We start from the raw sequence: 20,352 nt of genomic DNA on the forward strand, positions 1-20,352 counted from the left end.
AGTTCCCCACAGAAGGAAACTTGCTGAACTACATCTTTCTGAACTTTACAGAAAAAAGTCCTGATTCTAAACTGAATGAGGGAGTAAATGAATGAGTAACTTCACTGAAGGCAAGGAGTGGCCCTGGTCTATTGCTAGGAGAGCTATAGAGAATCCAGACAACACAGTCATGACAAGAAAATGTTCCTACATTTTTAAAATCTCTTTTGTTGTAAGAATATTATCCATCTCAGCAGCTTTATTCTCAGCAGAAACGTATTTCTGAGATATCTTTTTATTTTCAGGCCCCCCCCTTCACCCTTTCCCAAGTCAGTTTCATTCCCATCTTTTTCTCCCTGGATGATTCCCTCACAGCAGGCAGAGAGGCACCACTTCCAGGCAACTCCTGCTGTGCATCAGTTGTTCCCCTGTAGTCTTTTTCTTGAGGCTCCTTTGCATGGCTCAGCCTCCCCAGACCTGAAAGAACATTTACTCCTGCCACAGCTACTTTGGCCTTAATTTCCATGCTTCCGTGTCATTTAGTGGTTGGCCACAGTGAAAGCTCATTGGGTTAGAAGCTGACCTGCTGCCTATTCTGTGTTTTAAGATTCCTTTCCTTCTCTTCCCTGGGGATTAATGAACCTTTACAAATTGCCTCATGTGGTATAACATCATAAGGTACCTTAGTTTTGCCAAAAAATCTCCAAAAGAATTAGTGTTTAGCTGTTAAATACCTCCTGTTTTCCTTATTACTTCTTTGAAAATATGAGCATCTGGGAAATTACGCTGTTCCCATTCTGGTATAGCAGACCCTTGATGGACTGACTCGTAATCTCACAAACTTGGATTCAGACTTATTTTCAAATTGGAAACTCATGCGAGCTCTTGGCTCTGGTAAATAAACAAACAAGCCCAAAAAGTCATGGAAAACTCCTGGTGTTTTTAGAACTTCAGTTGTCACTACACACTTCTGCAGATAACTTGGGGGACTGCAGGTGAGGAGAGGAAGGAAGTTCAGTGGATGCTTATCAGGTATGAGGCTGTTGTTTTGTTGTGTACTGGATACTCTAGACTAGTCATGGACTAGTTCCGAGTCAGTTCCTTTAAGACAACATAATTTTTAATTTCTGCCTCATTCAGCTCCTTGTCGTTCCTGGCTACACCCACGTGCTTTGCTCTTGTGCAAACTTTTGCTGAGGAAGAAATAAACTTATTTTTGAAGGAGTCTTGGAAGAAAACCTGGGACAGTGCTGAGATAGAAGTCCCAATCTGAATGGGGACAAAAGGAATATTAGTCACACATTTGTGACTTGATCACGCAGCAGAGGAGTGTATGTCAGTATTGGTGGTGGAAACTGGATGGAGTTTTCTCAGGCTTTACTTACATGTAGTGCTTAGATTGGGTTTCAGAAGACACGGGCCCATCACCAGTGCAACGCGTCCTTGGAGCATCTGCAAGACAGAATTGCAGTGTTGTCTTTGACCTTGATGTAATCAGGATTTTGTCTTTGAGATGAGATTTATCGATATCATGTGGCTTCTTCCATTTGGCAGGCCAAAATGCCTCCTAACATCCATGGACATCTTTTCCTTCCCCCCTGCCCCCCCAGTCCCTTTACATGACTGTTTAATTATGTCCTTATTTAACATTTTTCTTGACTACTTGTAATTGTCATGAGCTGTTTCTAGGTAGACTACTCTTTCTTTGGACTTCACAACACTTCTTTCACAGGTGTTAACATTTTTTCTCAGGAAATATTAAAAAAACCAGTTGCCTAAACTGTATAAAATAAATGAATTGGGACAACTAAGCTAAAGCAATCTGAGAAAGAATGTAAAAAATGACCTTCAAGAACACTTTCCAAAAAATGCCTTTCCTGACTAAATGTTTGAGAAAATCGTCAATATTTTCTTTCTGTACTGGAAGATTCAAAAGGCAAATATAACCATAGTAAACTTTAATAGTATACACAGTAAAGCTGAAGATCCTGCATTGTTGTCACTATGTTAATGGTATCTTGTGATATTAATTTTAAAAAGTCTAAGAAAATTAATATTACATATTTATTAGCAGATTACTCAAATGATTTATAATCTCAAAGGTCCCTGTAGTACTGCTGAAAAATTTTCCATTCGTTTCACTGGGCACAACAGCATAAAATGACACAAAGTGCTTCTCTTGTTTACTTACACTTCTTGCAAGGTTGTGTAATCTTTTCATTCTGCCACCAGATAGATCTCCTTTCTTTTTGCCCTTAGGACTCTTCTACACAATTTCTTGAATATGCTTATCTGAGGGAGAAAAAGGGAAAAAGTATCATCAGTTCAAATTTTAAAAGTACTTTACACTTGCAAATCTTCCTTTTCACATTAAAAAACCATTGTTTTGGGGAATTTTTTTTTTTATATAATTTTTTTGGTAAGGTCTCAAAAATAAGACCTTCCAGGCTCAAGGTCTAAAGACAAGACACACTCACAGTGCAAAGATACTGTTGAAATTTTTTATTGAGACTGGAAGTGGCGTTGGCAAATTGATTTAAATTAGTCAGGCTTGGCTATATATTGGGGAGTCTACGCTTGCATATCCTTTTTTTTTTTTTTTTACGCCAGTGCTTCTTTTGGATTCTTAGATAAAAGACTATAAAGTGGGAATTCTCCACTTAATGCAATTTCACTATACAGTGATTCCCATCAATGTATAATTAAAAGTGGATTTCCTTTTCCCTGTTTGGCTGAGGTGGGGGAGGGTCTGCATAAACCTGGTTGATGTGAAGTGAACAAAGAGAACTTTCATGAGTTCTCCTGCAAACAGTCTATCAGTTACAATTCCTAGTGTTCACACTGCTGCACTGTTCAAAAGGAGCTCTAAAAAAAAAGTCAAGCAGGGGGTCCAAGAAAAATTCAACCCGCATGCCAACTAAGGGAAAGAAAGAGAAGGCAGGAAAAAAACCCTAGCTTTTGTTGTAAAAAGAACTAATGAAGCTGCTCTTAGAACTGTCCATGGTGACACAACAAGCCTGTGCACCCACACGCATTGTGAGAATGCCAGTCACCCACAGTAATGAGAAAAGGAAACACTGTGGGCAAAGGAAATATATGAATACATTGCTTTTATGGTTTAACTGTAGGGAATCGCAACGCTGGCCCACAATATCTTGTGCCAACTGCCAAAAGTGGTAAAGTAATACATAAGGTTGTCTACTTATATTTTTCTTACAGACAAGATGGACTGGTGGGGGGTAAAATCCCATTATCATTATAAATTGCTAATTAAATAATTATCAATTAGATGGGCAGACAGAACTCATTCCAATGAATTCCTTAGAGAGCTTTCAGTAAAGAAAAACAGTAATTTTGATTATTTTTTTATCCATACTTCCTGCCTAGGGGCTCTAAATAGAGATGATATATGGTGTATCCCATGTTAGACTTTCGCACAGTATATCCCATATTAGAGCTCAGGGACAAACACTGAACTTTGGAGCATATATAGATCTTTTTTCAGTTTTTCAGATAAATGGCCTTAATTTCATGATATTAATTAGAAACCCAGGGTTATTTCCTAAGGAATAAAAAGAACACTTTCCAGACTTTTACATGGCTTTGAGAAACCCCCTTTTTCCAAGTAACTGACAATATTTTCTAATATGTCACTGCAGTTTCTTTTCCCTTCTTTGCATAATCCAGAATTTTCTTTGAAATAAAATATTAAAATGTTTAATATAGATAAATATACAGAAGTTAGGCATGACTAAAGATAGTGCAAGGAGTATTTTTAATGAACTTTGCTCTATTCATTAACTCCAAAACCAATGCAAAATTAAACCCTGTGCCCGTAGGTTTTAGCTGTCAAGTTTTCAGATCAGACCCTTGGGCAAAAATATTGTTGTCACAGTACCGAGCAACAGAAACTATCCTGTCCTGTCCCCCCTTACATCTTTCCTGAGGAGAGGGGTCCCACTGGCTTTAATAAAACTTACTCAGCTATAACCAGTCATTACTCACATGTGCACAGAGTGGTTGTACCCACACTTTGCTTGTCCTTAAATGAGTTTTCCAAGACAATTTAAAAACTATAGCAATGTGCAACTGCTCTTTAAGAAAGCCTCAGTTGTCTTTGACAAGGAATATTTTCTGGGAACAGACGTTCTGCGGACTGACCTGAAGAGTCACACTAATGTTTGGGACATAGTTTTCATTGCCGGCAAACATCAACAAAAAAAGTAAGGAACGGAAATGGTAACATGAAAGATGGACTTTTAATTCCAAAGCCAGGAACATTTAAATATGAATGGGGCTTGCTGCAGTCCTCTATCTTTTGTCAGGAAATATGAAGCTCTGGAACTCCTTTTGTTGCCGCCTTTGTTAACTGTATGAGGCTGAAAGGAGCTGGATGGCTTGTTTCATTTTCAAGTCCTATCACAATGAGGCTCTCAAAAATAAATGCTGATAAATACATGAAAATGCTGAAGGGTTCATAAAGGAGAAAAAACTTTCTTTTTCAGAGTCGCCTGTCACTGGATGACATACCAGGGACAATCATCATTAAAAACAAACAGCGAGATTTTTAAGGTTTAGAAAGGGGAATTGAGTTAATGCATAAAATTAAAATATCATTATAGAAAGATATTTGAGAACAAAATCAAGTGATATAAAATAACTTTAGCAATATCAACATCTTTCCCTTCCTATTTTGCTATTTTTCACCATTAGTTTCTGGGAGATCACAGAATCCCAAGGGAAGTTCCTCATGGTGATGTTCTCTAAGGTGATTTACTTTGAGGAATACTTAATGGAGAAAGGTGCCTACTACATTTTGTTATTGAGTTTTTGTTCATGGTTCAGGATTGATCCACTTGAGTCTTTCAGCAGGGAGCAGTTTTCCAGTGTGGCACAGCGTGACTCCAAATCAATAAGGTTAATAGATGTGGTGGCCACACAGTCAGAGGTGATGTGCCTGGCATTTTCCATGCCAATGAAGAAAATTTCTGATGACGAGATGTCATTTTTGTGCCGGCAGTAATGTCACCCTGATTACCTAGAGCACATAGCCAGTTAGTAGGTTAGCAAGACTGTAAATGGCCCATTAATCTGAATTATCTTTACAGGAACTGTTTCAAAAAATTTTGCTTGCGCCCAAATTACTGGCCTCTCTGTGATTCTTGAAATGCCAACAGCAGACTTGCTATATAAAAATAACATTGCTGTGTAAAAATGGCTAAATGGGAATGACTACCTTGGAACTTCACTGTATATTTTTAAACTCTGAGCAACACACTATAAAACCTGCAAAATGCCAGTCAAAAAAAAAAAGAACTTGCAAGTTGTTTTAAAAAATAAATGTATGAACAGAGGGAAAAAAATACAATGCAAAATTCCACTGTAAAAAAAAGTAATGATGTTGATGTCAAATCTACTGATGCAATGAGAGTGCCATGTGTTGGTCTTCCTGCAATTCTAATTTTCTCTAACTTTTTAAAATATGCAAACTCTTAACAGTGCCTCCCAGAGCATTAATGGGTGCACATTCCCAGATGGCTTGCATTGTGAACAAAGTGTTGGACTGGACTGGAAAGAGAAATCTGTTTAATATTCCAATATCTAAATGTCAGGAAGGTGTAATTCAGAGTGCCACTGAAAGCACTGAAAGATGAGCTGAACAGAATACAATTTGTGGTGACCTTAGTTAAGAAATAGCATTAAGGGAAGGATTTCCATAATTAAAACATTAACTAATATGAAATATTGATTTCCTCTCTGATATTACTGTATCACCACTTGTCAGACTTGCAGATACCCAAAGAGCACTCAGTGCAGTCCCTACCAGCAACAACATTAACTTGCATTACGATAACACTGTTGAGCACTATCAAGCATAGAGAACAGAGCAAAGTACTGTGTGTACCAAACCATCCCTGCCCCGGGGAGTTCACAGATAAAATTTTGAAGAAAAATAATAGGATGGGTGCAAGGGAAGTCTGTGCAAACAGACTGGATAAAGTGATGATTTGTATTAGGAGGCTCCTTCCACACTGGATTCCTTCCACTCTCTCTACTTGTAACTTGTTTGGAGAGAATCAGCTCTACTTCAGCTTTTCCTAGCCATCTTTACAGTGCTTGTAGATAGCTGCTTATCTGAAGAGCTAAATTCTATTGCAATTTACATCAAGAACTCTCATTTTCTAACAGCAAGAGTTTGCATTTTTTTTGGTTGCTCTTTATATATTAGTGTTGTCCAAGGGAAAGTTAAGTATGCACCATGGAAGCAATACAGCACATTAAATGATGATTTTACTTATATTCCAACATGCTCATTAAACATGTTAAATAGTAGAACATATTAAGTTGACTTGAAAATGCGGAAGAACTGGAAGAGGCAAGATTAAGAAAAAATTTACACTGAAATGATCCTCCTTAATTGAGTTGTAATCAGTTAGTATTGATCATTAGCCCTTTCTTTTATCAGCATGATGAAGATAATGATGATAATGATGACGATGATGCAATGCGCAGCATTCGGATTATAAAGAAAGGATGAAAAATTGTTTAAATATTTGATGATAATTCTTTCTTGAAGGTGATATAGGCTGCACAACATCATATATTACTCTCAAATTCATGACACAGCTTGAAAATAAGTTCAATAAGCAAAATTTCCTTTTTTGGGGGGTATACTTTTCCAGATCTACTTTTAAAGAATTGGTCCACTCTGTGTCAAAATGGAAAGGGGCTATATTTTGGAGAAATGCTTTAAAAAATATGTTCTTTTCTACCTCGGTCTTTCAGCAGGAAAGCAGTTCTTTTGCCAGTTAAACATTCAAAAATCATGTCTCATTTGAATAAATTAACATATTTTGTGGCAAAAATTAATTCCAAGGAAGGAACAATAAATAGGAAAGCAATTTAAATTGTGTATTTTACAGGGGAGGGGGAAAAAAAAAAAAAGAAAACCCAACATTGTCATGCGTATGACAGCTCAGCTAATTTGATGGGCTTTGATGTTAATTTAGGGTTTACTTTAATTTCAAAACATATTTTTTCACTTAATAAGGGAAACAAAAGAAACTTTCAACCAGTTTGTTATCTGGGAATGTTTTGGCTTCTCAAATGTGAGAACATGATTGTTTTTATTTCCAGGAGGAGATAATAACACTGAAGCAATAAAAAAGAGTCAAGGCAGCTTGCACAGCACAGGAAGTTCACAGCCAGAGACTTAATTTCCCACACAATGTACTGTGCAATGGGCCCATTAACATAGATGAATAGGCTCTTTAAAGGGTTTTTTTTCCAGATATGCAGCTGCCGCTGAATGGTGCTATGTTAATAAGGTACTCACATGCCTATTCTTCAGGTACTCTGGCATTCTCTACCTAGGTAATCTCCATATAGGAAAAGCTATTAGGGGTTGTATCTCCTACCACACCTTCAATTATTTTAACACCTGCACTGATAATCCAGGAAAGGTAAACTGGTGGGGGGCCGAGGGTCTAAGTCCATCCTCTTCCCCCCAAAGTCACATCTCGGGGGGAGGGGCTGAGTGAGAGGGGGGAAGGAAAAAAAGTAAAGTCACTTTTATTACACATCAGTGGGAACATTCTGAAAAAGCTTTCATGCCTAGGAAATTGTTATTTCTTCAAACAACTGACAGCCTGCAGAGGAAACTCTAATGGAAATCCAGCTCATGCATTGTTATGCATGGCCCTCATGTAGATACATGGGGGTGGATTAAGTTAGCTTCCAAAGGGTCTATTGTGTGCAGCATTAATTTGCAGTGCTCTTGATATTTGAGTTTGAAGGTTTTACAACCTTTGTGTTTACTTAGATGCACTATATCCTAGGTTTGTTTATTTCCTTCCACAATCTCTTATTACCCACTAAATGTTACATTTATCTTTATTAACTTTCAATATGTTGCTGTAAGTCACAGAGAAGGAAATAATTACAGCCTCCTTGAGATGTATTAGTTTTAAAGGAGGTGGTTTTTTGGTTTTGTTTTTGTTTTGTTTTTTTTTTTTTTTTTCCTTCCTGGTCAGTTCTGACTTATCCATCTGTTAAAACACTGGTCTTCTTTGTGAAGCCAGTGGAGTAAAAGCATAATGTGTCATTTATTATTATTATATGACTATTAAATTATAAAGAAATATTTCCCTTGTCATATATGTACAAATAAATAAACCAATCGATAGTCTTCCAAAAGAATCTGACACTGATGCAATTGCCTCTTACTACACATTGATATAAGAAGAAAAAATGCACTCTTCATGATAAGCAAAATCTTTCCACTATTTCCTCAGAATCCGTTACAAATTTGTTTGCTATCACTTACAGCTGCTCTTCTCCCAATATTAAGGTGCAAAGTACAAATAAGACTTTTCCCATGCTGCCTTAACGTGTGTTCTTGTTTTCCTGTAACGATTCATACACACTGTAGACAGGCATTTTTGTAAATTCAACTTTCCAGTGAGATTTAAATTCAGAAGATCCTAATGGATTTTTATTTGAACTTGTCAGGGATGTCTAGAAGTGTTAGTTTTTCAACACTGAACTAAGAACTCAAAGTAACTTGTACATTCAAAGGAAGCTATGATCCTAATCTGAACTAAAGGGCTCAATTGAATAAAAATACCTTATGCTCGAGTAACTCAAGTTATGTGTGGCTCCTTCCCTTCCCCCTTTATATGGAAGTCAGTCAGTTAGACATTTTTGTATTTTAATAACACAAAAGGGTTTCTTGTAGAAAGAAATAAGTGCCTGACTTACAGTAATTAGGGTCTGAGTAGTATCAGGTGCATAGCTTACTCAAGGAGCCCAGCATTAAGGAAAGACCTCTTAAAACTACGGAAAGTTTTTAATTCAGGTTTTGATGCTACGTAATGGATAAGAGAAAAGAAATTACCTTCTTTAGGGGTCACTCATTAGGAGCACAACAGCAGAAACAGCTGCTTGCTTGTTAGGTTGCGGGAGTCTATTTGTAACCTGTCTCAGACTGAGTAAGAAGTGCAAACCAAATGATAGTAGCCACTGACCTCAGCTGTTGAAGAAGTGAAGATCTTAATCCAACCTTTTGGGCTCAGGATCTTTTCTAATGTCATAGAAAATGATAAGAGAGGGAATAGAAGGAACTGCATTTCACAGAACTGTTTGAAGTACTGTGGTACTACTGGCATTGTATAAAACAATAGCACAGCTTCCTCTGGAACAGGATAAAAGTATGTGAAACCGTGGCTGGTTTAGAGAATACAGATCTAGTGCTTCTGTTCTCCTTGTTTTGTAACACAAGGACAAGCGGTGATAAGAGAGAGATGCAAATTCAAAACCAATAAAAGGAAACCCTTTTTTTCTCACTTTGGGCATTTAGACTGTTGATATGCAATACCATGATATTTCACCAAAGTCAGATTAAATACCAAAGTCAGATGTTTGTACAATACAAGGATCTCCAGCATTACAATAGTTAACTTAAATTACCGGCAAATAAGAGGAGACCTAGGTCTGGAACAGTGTAGTCCTCATTTGCTATCAAAACTCAACTGAATCCTCAGACGCTGGCTACTGCCAGAGGTGCGGTGCTGCAATACATAGACCACTTCCCTGGTACAATACAGCAATTCTCACCTTGCAATGTTCCTAATAATATCCCTCACTTTTAATCATCATTGGGTTGTATTCACGGATATTTTTTTTTTTTTTTAACTGAAACTACAAGAACTAGAGAGCAGGAGGGTTTTTTTGGGTTTTTTTTGTTTGGTTTTAAATGATAGATAATTCCAAAGTTTTTTCAAAAAAAGGGCAAAGCACTGAATAAACATCACAAAGCTCATTTTGCTCTCATAAAAGCTGATAAAACTCTTATGGTCATAGTGTTCGTGGAAGTTTCCCACTGAAGACCTCCCACAAGTTATCAAAGACTGTATTATTAAGACAAAATACATTCCTACCAACCCAGCAACACCCATCTCTCCACTAAAAGGGAAAGTGGGGCCAGGAGTTACTCCCGCAATGAGGCAGAGATTGCAGGCTTTTCTTCATTACTTTTGCAACTGTGAAAACATTTTTGATCCCTGATCTCATTTCTGGAACGACAGATATTATTCTGTGGGTCTATTGACAACAAAGTCTTTACAGGCACATGAAACTGCCTCCTATCTGTATATTTTTTGAACATATTCTCTATGTGTATGTATTTCTCTAGCAGAGCGGCTATTTATTTAATATATGAGGTACGAACTTAACTTACTGCATGTTAATTCTGTGCAGTTTTTTATGACCTCCCCATATTCACAAGACGAGTCATATACAAAGAGTCCATTATACACCTGAATTGGACTCTATTTTTTATCTGTGCCTTCTTTCAGGAGTCATTCCAAGAAGCATGTGATCTGAAATGCGGTGATGAATGCTCAGCATATTAAAGGAGGAGACTGATTTGTCTTTGGTTCAAAGTGCGTGCAGTACTTTGATTGACTAGGTGTCCACCAAGCCCTTGCCAAGCCAGGGAAAGATAAACTACTCCAGCGCTTGCAGTCAATCAGGCCTATCTGTTCATTGCACTTATAGCATCATGGGGAGCTGCAGGATGGACCAGACCAATCCTCTCTCATTGCTGAAATTGTCCAAGAAGTTATGGAAGTGTCTGGATCTCCACTTTCCCACCTCTCTGGACCCAATCAGGAGTAGGCAAAACGAAAGACATTTACCATTTTGTGCACCCTTTAAAGACAAGAAATAGTCTCTCCTGTAATCTCCTTCTGACTCATAAAATATTGAACAAATACCTGGAGTTAACTGTGGTAGGGAGGAGATGAAACTTGGCAGTTTCCCGTTCAGGAAATGAGCAGGTAGTACAAACCTTCAAAGCAGGTTACCCTTCCAGGTTCTCTAAATATGACCAGTTGACCTGTGGAAACCAGAAAGCGTGGTTAGAGGAACTGTATGTCAGAAGAAGATGAAGATAAGTTAAGGTACACAGTCTGTACAGCTGAGATGCTAAAAGACACTCTTCAAAGCTGAGGAGTGGTCAATCAGAGGTTTGTTACTAGCCCAGGAAAATTATAGGCACTCTCTAGAGAATAAAAATGATTGGAAAGGAGCTAGTCAAGTGGAAGAAAAAATTTAATAAGAGAAGCATTGTAAGGAATAAGTAAACATAAAGAGAGGGAAGCAGAGAAAACGATGTCTCAAAGTAGAGGAAACAAGTAGAGAATAGTAAATATAAAGTAGAGCACAAATTGGGGGAACAGGGCGTATGGGCGACGAAGACGACCAAATGAGGTACAGTAAAAGGATGCCTACCTCATCTGGAGAATGATATTACTCTGTCAAGAGAAAGGAAAACCTATTTTCTTTAGACTAATATGAAATATAAAAAAGCAAGTTATCCTCTGTCTCGGATTACTCTCTTCTGTGTTCATATGCCCATTGCTCAGGGTCATGAGCACCTTGTTAACCAGGATACATCATCTTGGAAGCCTCTCGGGCACTGACCTGTTGAGCACAAGCCTCTTCTGAGTCCACCACGTTGCCATCACATCATCCTGTAAGCTGGGACTATTTCAATAGTGTTTCAATGTGATTTCACTAACAGAAAAGTGGGAGAATAACATAGTGACAACAGCCAAGCAAGAGCAGTCCTAGAGAGGACCTTCTGCTCACCAGCGACGTTAGGGTTGTCGCACATTCTGCTTTGTTTGGAGTCTTGATGTTACAACACACACACACACAAAAAAGCCTGGCTCTTTTCCCTGTGCACTAGTGATCACTTTGCTCTGAAGGCTGAGCATGGCTGGCATGCACCACTATAGGCTGAACTACAGTCCTGCCTTCTCCAGTCTTCACAACAGCGTGCTCTGAAGCACAACTTGTTATTAGTCAGATGGGAAGGAGATTGGACCGTGATTCCCTAAGTATTTCTAATGGCTAAAGAACGAATGGCATAGCCGCTGCCTTTCCTGGTGCACCGCAGAGCCATGCTCCCCTCCACAAAGCCTGGGCTGTCGTGAGGCTCTGGTTGTACAGCATGGGACTGATAAATCACTCTAATTTTAGATTCTTTATTTGTTGTTTAATGGAAAGCTGCCTTTACTGGGTAATGTTGAAGCTAATTAACTATCAAACAATTTTTTTTTTTTTTTTAAAGCGTTTCCTCGTGTTTTAAAGGGCAAACAATACAGCCTCAGACTTGGAGCACTTGCAGTTTCTGGGATGTGTTCAGGTAGGTAAACTCAATATGTCACTGCTCATTTTTGCACCCTGAAAATTTGGTTTCCATATGTGCAAAATGGGACTGTACTTGTTTCCAAAGTCAGGACTGCTTCCACACACAGGCCAGGACCAGTTACCTTAAAATGAAAGCTCATTTCCTTATTGCTGTACTACTTATATTGGAATATTGACTCCAATTAGCCTTGGTTTCTAATTGTACCTGACACAGCAAAGGCCCCTGGTGAGAGATAGTCCCAGCCCCATGTACTTTAAAATGCAATATGGGCAAAATTCGTACAAAACCCTTGCATAAGAAGAGGAAGCCTAGATAACTAATTTTCTTCCCTACTAAAAAATACTTCAATAACTTGATTTCCTTGGGACTGATGAAAATTACAGGATCACGGGTGTTTTTTTAGTTTATTCCTCTGTAAATACAGGCTGACTCATTAGCAGGAGAAGCAACAGAATGATCCCAGCAGTCTGCATCTTTAACACTAGAGTCTGTATCTCTATCGCTCTGCTGCTCCTGGAGGCAGCTCTTAACTGCGAACTCCAGCATGATGTGGTTCAGAGACAACCAGCCTCGTTGCTGAGCACCGTGATTTTTTTTGCAGCAACCAGGCAGCTTGTTCAAGCCACCGCAGAGCAGGGGCAGAGCCTGCAAGAAGCTGAGGTAATCATTTTTACATTAAATATCTGGCAAAGGTAGGGGCTACAGACAGGGAGAAGGGACGCGGAGGGAGGGAGGGAGGAGCTGCGGAAAATGACAGTGGAAAATGAAGAAACAGTCTTTTAAGATAAATCCAGTCTTTCTCAGGAAGGTGTGACATTGCAGCAAGAGTGGAGACAGAGAGGGGACGGCAGGAAGACTGCACATCTGCATTCTGCACATTTTGTTCTAATATGGACTTTTGCCTTTATCTTTTTGTTGTTGTTGTTTTTCAGGCCGGCTGCAAAGTTTTGCAAAAGGCTCCCACTGCCAGAGCCAACCAAAAAGACAGGGTACTGTGATGGTACTTCTTATCTATGGACTTTTTTTTTTTTTTCTGTTTTCCTTTTCTGAGATGGGCTGCTAAGGAAATAAAGCCCCATGTAATTTCCAGCGATGACAAGTGAATCAGTTCTTTTGCTTAAAAAAAAAAAAATCCCTCATTTTCATATTTCCATATTTAATTTTTGCACTTGCAAGTACGTTTCTGTTATCTTCCAGCCACATGTTGCTATTTGTCTCTGTAGTGGAGGATTTCTTTTTTTTTTTCTTTTTTTCTTTTTTTTTTTTTTTTTGACTGTGGGCTATGTGAAGCCTGACTTGCATGTAAAAGATCCACAAGGAAAAAAAAACCCTCCAGTCCTCACTGAACTAAAGAGAGCTGGCATGCTGCACGTTTTGTGAGAACACTCCACACTCACCACCAACTCGGGTAGCACGTGATGCATACGTGCAGCACCACACACCTACAGACCAACATCATGGGGCCAGTGCAAAGTCCCAGAGAAGGTCAACAGGCATAGGCAAGGAGGGATGATGGGAGGCTGAAAAAAATTAGCAGCCACTGCCCTCTTCCAAAATCAGCCAGATTTGGCCAACTAAACAGTGTTTAACACTCAGCCAGCCACTATGCAACTTCCACGGAGTACAACTGCCAAAACTTGGGTAGAAGGAAAGCTCTGAGATTTATGAGACCATTCCAGGCAATCTCGCTGCATTTAGACTGTTGTTTATGTTAGTCACCCTTCAGCTATCTGACTTTCAATGAGATTCAGGCTCTTAAGATATTTGGGTGCTTTTGAAAAGGTTACATGCAGTCACAAGCAGGCAGCCAAGACTCCTGCCTTCAGTTAGAATTAGTGAGGCAGCTCATTGTTACGATACATCTTAACTCCGCAGCAGCAGCGCTTGGACAGACATAATTTCTGTTGTGCTTGCTGGCAGACAAGATTTCAGACAGACTCTGGTTATGATTTAGTTTTGGTCTACATGTTCAGGGCTCAGTCAAATTCCTTCTGCAGCCAAGACAGCAACTGCCTTCAACAAGACAGAGAGTAAATGCAATCCGTTTTCTGTTTGAACAATATTTTGGTTGTTGTTTCATCAGTGGACCACTGCCACTCGTGGTCTGCTCCAATCTGCTCCTAGACTGCAGACAGCTCTGGTTTGTCCATGTAAAATGTATGCAATGAATCTGTCCTGTGACTTTCTTTTCCGCAGAGGGGACATACCTCCAGCTCCAGCGTCTCACTGCTGCTTCTGGTGCCATCGTGGGGCTGCCAAACCCACCAGCAGCATTCCTGCTCTCCGACAGGCATGCTCTGCCCCTGCAGCAGGAAAGAATGTTTATTACAAGTTTTTTCCCCCCTGATGACAGAGTTGGAAAGTGATACTCAAGAAATACAACCATGCGTGGTGTGTACTCTCCTGGTATTGATTTCCCTCCCATCTCACTCTTAGTTTTCTGTATCTCCATATTTACAAGCCTTCCCTCCCTAGCCCCCGGATGCCAGCCAAGTCACCCAACTGTGGTTCCCAATGTTTGTGAAGTGATTGTTGATAATTTATGAAGACTATGCTATCTTGTATGGGAATTGCCAGGTTTTGAACTTAAATACGTTACAAGTAAAACAAGTGTGAAAGTGAGACTCTGGAAAAGTAATTGGGGAAAAATTAATGGGCTTTCAGTTTGTTTGACTTGTAAATATGAATTTACCTGCAATTAATATTGAATTGCCACTATAAATATCAAATATGATAAAGTCACTAGATGGCTATTTCTATTACACATAATTAGTATTGGGAAGAAAAAAAAGTGAGTTGCTTTTTTTTTTCTGTATGTGTAATTTGGAAGTTTAAAGGTTTAACTAGCTCATTCCTATGAAAATCCTAAAATTCAGCCAAAGACATCGTGATACTACACACTTTTCTCCTGCATCTCTATTTACATCCTATGGCAAATGTAGCATTTTCCTTCTGGAGCAGTTAACATAAAAGGTCTTGGTTAAGAGAAGCTTTTCTCTTGGAAAAGATAATCTGCCTTCAAAGTTATAAGTTAAACAATTGAGTGATCTAATTGATTGAACATTTACAAATACTTCGTAATTAAATTTGTGCCAAACTATGTGAAAAAGATTTATGTTCCGCTTCCCCAAACTGTTTCTCCCGCTTTTTTTTTGTGTGTGCATGTGGGAACTGAATCTTTGGGAACTCCTTCCAGTTGATGCATCATTGAGGTGGTTAAACACATTGCATTATGGCAGTCTGTCACATCAGTGTTTCACACTGAAATACTGGACGTGACACATCACTGGAAAGGGAAGTCAGTCGATCCAAAATCCAGAGTTATGTTTCTTTTGAAACTTGAGATTCTGAAGACAGAATTTTCACCTACTTAACTCAGATTGCACCAAAAAGAAGAGGTTTAAGTAATTATAATACAGGTTTTTAAACTCTAACAATAATTTCCATGAAAATAAGTGTCTTGATAGTCTTGTTTGTGAGAGGAAGCAGCCAATGCTCTCTAAATACCCCTATTTATTTTGGTGAACCTCTCTAAAGTAGTTATGGAAGGACAATACAGGGGACAGAATCTGACCCTCCAGCAAACAAAATGAAATGCATTACCATATTTTTATGCAATAACATCTTCAATATAAGAAGTCCCAAAGCTTTCACTAGCACACGAACTCTCACCCAATTCCTTGATGCTGGTGGAAATTTAGCCTACAAACAACCTTCTTGAGACAACGTTTCTTTCAACAGCCACGTCATCTAATACTCAGACTAGGACCTGTAGTAGTTTCAGGGCTGTATCTTGTATTTCCAAAGGAAGATTTGCAATACCATTGAACTATAAAGCTTAGCTTCTGGAATTGTGCACAATATGCTCCATTCTGATAGCATCAACAGCAAGAGAGGCAAAGGTAGGAAATTTTGAATTTTGTAAAATGACAGTTTTCCTATGAGTACCAAAACTTCTAACGCATTCTGCAAATTTACCCATTTTCACATGGTAACCTGCCACATTGGCCAAACAAGTGTCCACTGAACATACATGAGATTGAATGTAATCACCTTCAACTTTAACCAGAGACTACCAGGATATCTTTGTGGTGATTTCATCACAAAAATAATTGTCAAGATTATGAACAACCATGTTTCAATATTGTAGTGCAAAAGGGTTAGAAATAGGGCCTGGAAATCCTAGGTTTTTAGCTTTAATCAGCATACAATAATGTGGATGAGTAATTAATATGGAAACAAGGGTGAAGATGGATTGCACAGTTCGGAGGAAAAAGACTGCCATCTGGACAATATTGCCAGCTCAAGATTATATGCGAGTCTCAGTTATTTAGTGTTTGTCTGTAAAAATGGAGGATATGCAATATATTAAGTCTAACAATAAAAAGACAACGTTTGTAACCCTTAATAATATCAGAGAATGCTTGAAAATAGGGCATGTTAGCTTTTATTATATGCATTGCATGTGTTTTTTCTATTATTGTCATCTAAAGCTTTTTCAGAGCTGAATTCATGATTTTTAAGCACTTTGGGGTTAACAATAGCATTTGTTGACATTTCTAACATTTCCTACGCTTCAGCATGTTTTACAGAGCTCTTGCGCAAAGAATGAGATGTATTAAAATAATCTTCAGTGGATTCTAAAGAATATCTGTTGCTTGAATACCCCATGGCTTCCTCGATCCAAATCTCATGCGAGTTCATTCTTTCCTTCCTTCCATCTCAGAATCATCTGCAAATGACTCTCCCTTGCCATTGACAGTTTTCTTGTGACAAAGTCCTGCCTCTTACAATGTCCACCTCAGATCTCCTATGCATTCGAAGCCTCACGGGGTTCTCTAAGATTTACACAGCTGTGGCAAACTACTTCAAAATTAACCACCTGACCTGCCCCAAAACACTCAAAGAGCTCAGATTCCTTACTGCAGACAAAAGAATCAAACACATTTGAAGGCCCTAGGGCCATGATAGTTTTTTAGCTATCAGACATAAAACCCCCCCTCCCTCTACTTTTTCAGATGACTCCATTTCACCAGTGCCTTTGTATCCGCTTTCTGCATTCTACCCCATCTTCCATGTCCATGAAGAAGCCATCTCTACCAGAAGGGCAATAAATGACCATTGAGGAAAGAGTGGCCACATTTATCCAGAAGTGAAAGAGATGCTAAATTAATACCAAATTCAGAGCTGAGAGCTAGTCTCAGATTTTGCTATGGGCAGAATACCAACTACATTCTTTTATGAGCTCCCATAGAGTTGCATATACTTCTTGTATCCTTCTAACTTCAGTCTAATTGCTAACCCACTACAGGATAAGGCCTAAACCTTTATAATATTAGGCTTTTTATTCTGATTTATAATTAATTATTACAGTGAATACCTTCATCACCTTCTACCTCATCTCAGGATTCATTTTGCATGAATGAAATTCCTGGGGAAAATGTACTTTTTCCACAGAAATTTATGTTCAAGATGGATGTTGAACTGAAGAGCAGAGAGACAAACACTCTTGGAGTGCACCAGGGAGCAGCTCTAGAGCTGTTCTGGGTATGTACCTCTCCCTAGAAGAAGAGGAGAGGCTGGAAGGTGCTCGGTATAGATCCTTGTCAGCTTAGACATGTTCCACGAAGCAAATTCGACAGTGGGGCTTCATCCCTTAACAGGGACACAGTCCTTGTCCAACTCTCATTGGCTCGGTAAAATAGCACTGGTTTCTTTGCCAAATTGCCTTATAAGGCCACAGCAGGGTCTGGATTTACCCATTACCACAGGGTTTAATGACCTTATGCACAACACTGAATTACACCTCCAATTGCTATTTCCATCTGATTAAGCACTGAAAAATGCAGAAGGCTGGGTACATATATACGACACTGGTAAACGGACTAACATGTTGAGCCATAGCATGCAGTATATAATCCTCGTTCAACGCTTAACTCATGATTATTTACTGAGGCATTCAGAAAGGAATGCGTTACTACAAAGCTACAGAACTGAAAAAGCTGTTCTGTTAAAAAAAAATAAAATTGAAGTACTTAGCAATAAACTTTTAGGAAATCCATCACTGAAGTGATCTCATGAAGTCACTACTCCTACTACCCATACCAAAGGCTCACCAAAGTCATGACTCTGCAAATAACTACTCAGGAATGGGACAAATGGGTTCAAAGCTTTGCTCTTGACCATAACCTAAAGCAAAATAAATGCAAACTTCACACAGCTCAATTTGTAAAATAATTGTCAATTTTACCATTGTGGCATAACTAGCAGCAGTTCATCCAAATGATCATCAGCTAGTCTAGAAGTTTATCTAAACTGAGCATCACAGCCACTAAGAAATTCAGTAAAAGGTAGGGTACGGATGTAGAACAATACTACCATTTTTAAATTACTAAAATAGAGCTCTGAGTTATAATAAGAACCAGAGCTAAAAGTTGAATACCAGCTTTTTGTTTTGTTTTGTTTTAAGCTTTCATGTTGACCTCTGCTCTACACAAACTTAAATCTGTTTTACATCAGAAGCTGCAGGGACAGGAGATTACTTGGGAAAAGAACATGTCTGGGAGTTTAGAGAGGACCGGCTAAATTTTTTGAGCTCCAGTGGGACTGGTGACATAACTAAAAAGCAACAAACAGCAGGTGAGAGGAAGGATTTAAATATAAATAAGGACACTTTGAAGCCATAGGTTTTTATTGATCACATTCACATTTACAAATCAAAGTCCCTGTTTTTAGAAAAATATGTAACTAAGAAAGAATTAAAAAGCCATAAAATACCAAGCAGGGAAAGAAAAGATATTAAAGAGTAAAGGCATGGAATCATGTCGATAAATATTCCCTGGCCTAAAAAAAAAATTAAAAATCAACTAAATACCGTATTTTCTTTAATTAAAAATCACTGAATTATTTAAAGATATCTGACTGAATTAAATATTGAAGACACATCAAGATCTGCCTACTGGTGTGATAAGTGGTTTATATAGTTATTAAGATCTGCCCATTTGGACCTGAATTCAACCTCCAATTAAAAAAGGTATTAGAAATTCAGTCCCACAAACAACTCAGCACATATACACTCCATGCTTTAAAACAGTTAACTATTCTAATTCACACAATTCATCCATTAGTAAAAGACCAGAACTTATTTTCTTTTTTCAGTGGTCAATGTATACAAAGAAACTATGACCATTTAAACGGCCGTGGTTTAACAGACAGCATTTGCCATCCTACTAAAGGTGCTGTTCACGCTCTATCCATGGGATCAGAGTTCAAATAGCAGCACATTCAATCTGGAAAAAAGTGGCGGTTGCAGATAACAATCTGAAAAGCTGAAACTGCTGAAACCACTGGAACATGATGGTTTGCAGTTAGAAAATATTTGTGTGTTTTACCAGAATGTAACCCATTACACTGCCGACTGGGAGAAATAAAAATCCAGTGGGAAGACACGAAATTAGATCAGAGCTCTCTCAAATGAAAAGAAATCCGGTCTTGCTGAACTGAAACGCGATCATTCGGATGGCATTTCTATCAGCTCATTCGTTTAAAACTCAATTTAATGCTATGTTAGAAACTTTACCTTAACAAATGCTAATGCGTATGTGCAACTCGGCTCGCAGGAGCAGGCCCGTTAGCAGGTCTGATCAAACCGCCCTCCACGGGGAACCCACAACCACACATTGGGAATGGAGGCACAGATTCACTCCACCAGCTTGAGGCAGATAGCTGAGGTACCGAAGACCATAAAAAGTGTCTTACCAGCTTGTGCAAGATCTGCATTCAGCCCACTTGTCCTTGACAGTGACCAAAAGTGGATGTCTGGGAATTAGCACAAGAAAGGAGCAAACATTTAGTGATATTTACCCAGAAAACTGTGCCAGCCTCCAAAAATTTGCGTCTTAGAGGCTTCCTGTTAGCAGTCCTTGCTGGATTTCTCTTCCGTGAACTTCTCCAGTTGCCCGCTGAACCCCCATTAAGGATGAATACCCGCAGCACACGAGCTCACGGCAGGTAACACTCGGCCACACATTGCGTTCTGACCCGTTTTGATACCTTCTCTGCCTTTTGGCAGGCTGAAGAATACGGCCTACGTAGCTGTTCCTTCTGTAAAGGACGCGAAGTCAGGATGCCAGGTGTCCAAGGCTGCTCCCCTGCTC

At 38.9% G+C, this 20,352-nt stretch overlaps 1 long non-coding RNA gene across 2 annotated transcripts in view; it reads right to left on the reverse strand.

The window, feature by feature from the left end:
* Window positions 1-329: 329 nt before the first annotated feature.
* Window positions 330-20,352, reverse strand: part of LOC142602925 (uncharacterized) — a 72,874-nt gene continuing 52,851 nt past the window's right edge. The window contains exons 7-10 of one of the 2 annotated variants that reach the window (XR_012836779.1): window positions 14,404-14,499; window positions 10,755-10,876; window positions 2,171-2,271; window positions 330-1,431 (exon numbers count right to left, since the gene is read on the reverse strand). This is a non-coding gene — a long non-coding RNA (uncharacterized LOC142602925). Of the gene's footprint in view, window positions 1,432-2,170; window positions 2,272-9,006; window positions 9,173-10,754; window positions 10,877-14,403; window positions 14,500-20,352 lie in introns of those variants that run through there. The other variant, XR_012836780.1, reaches the window with a different exon arrangement.

This window comes from Balearica regulorum, chromosome 9 (assembly GCF_011004875.1).
Source record: "Balearica regulorum gibbericeps isolate bBalReg1 chromosome 9, bBalReg1.pri, whole genome shotgun sequence".
Taxonomy (NCBI): domain Eukaryota; kingdom Metazoa; phylum Chordata; class Aves; order Gruiformes; family Gruidae; genus Balearica; species Balearica regulorum.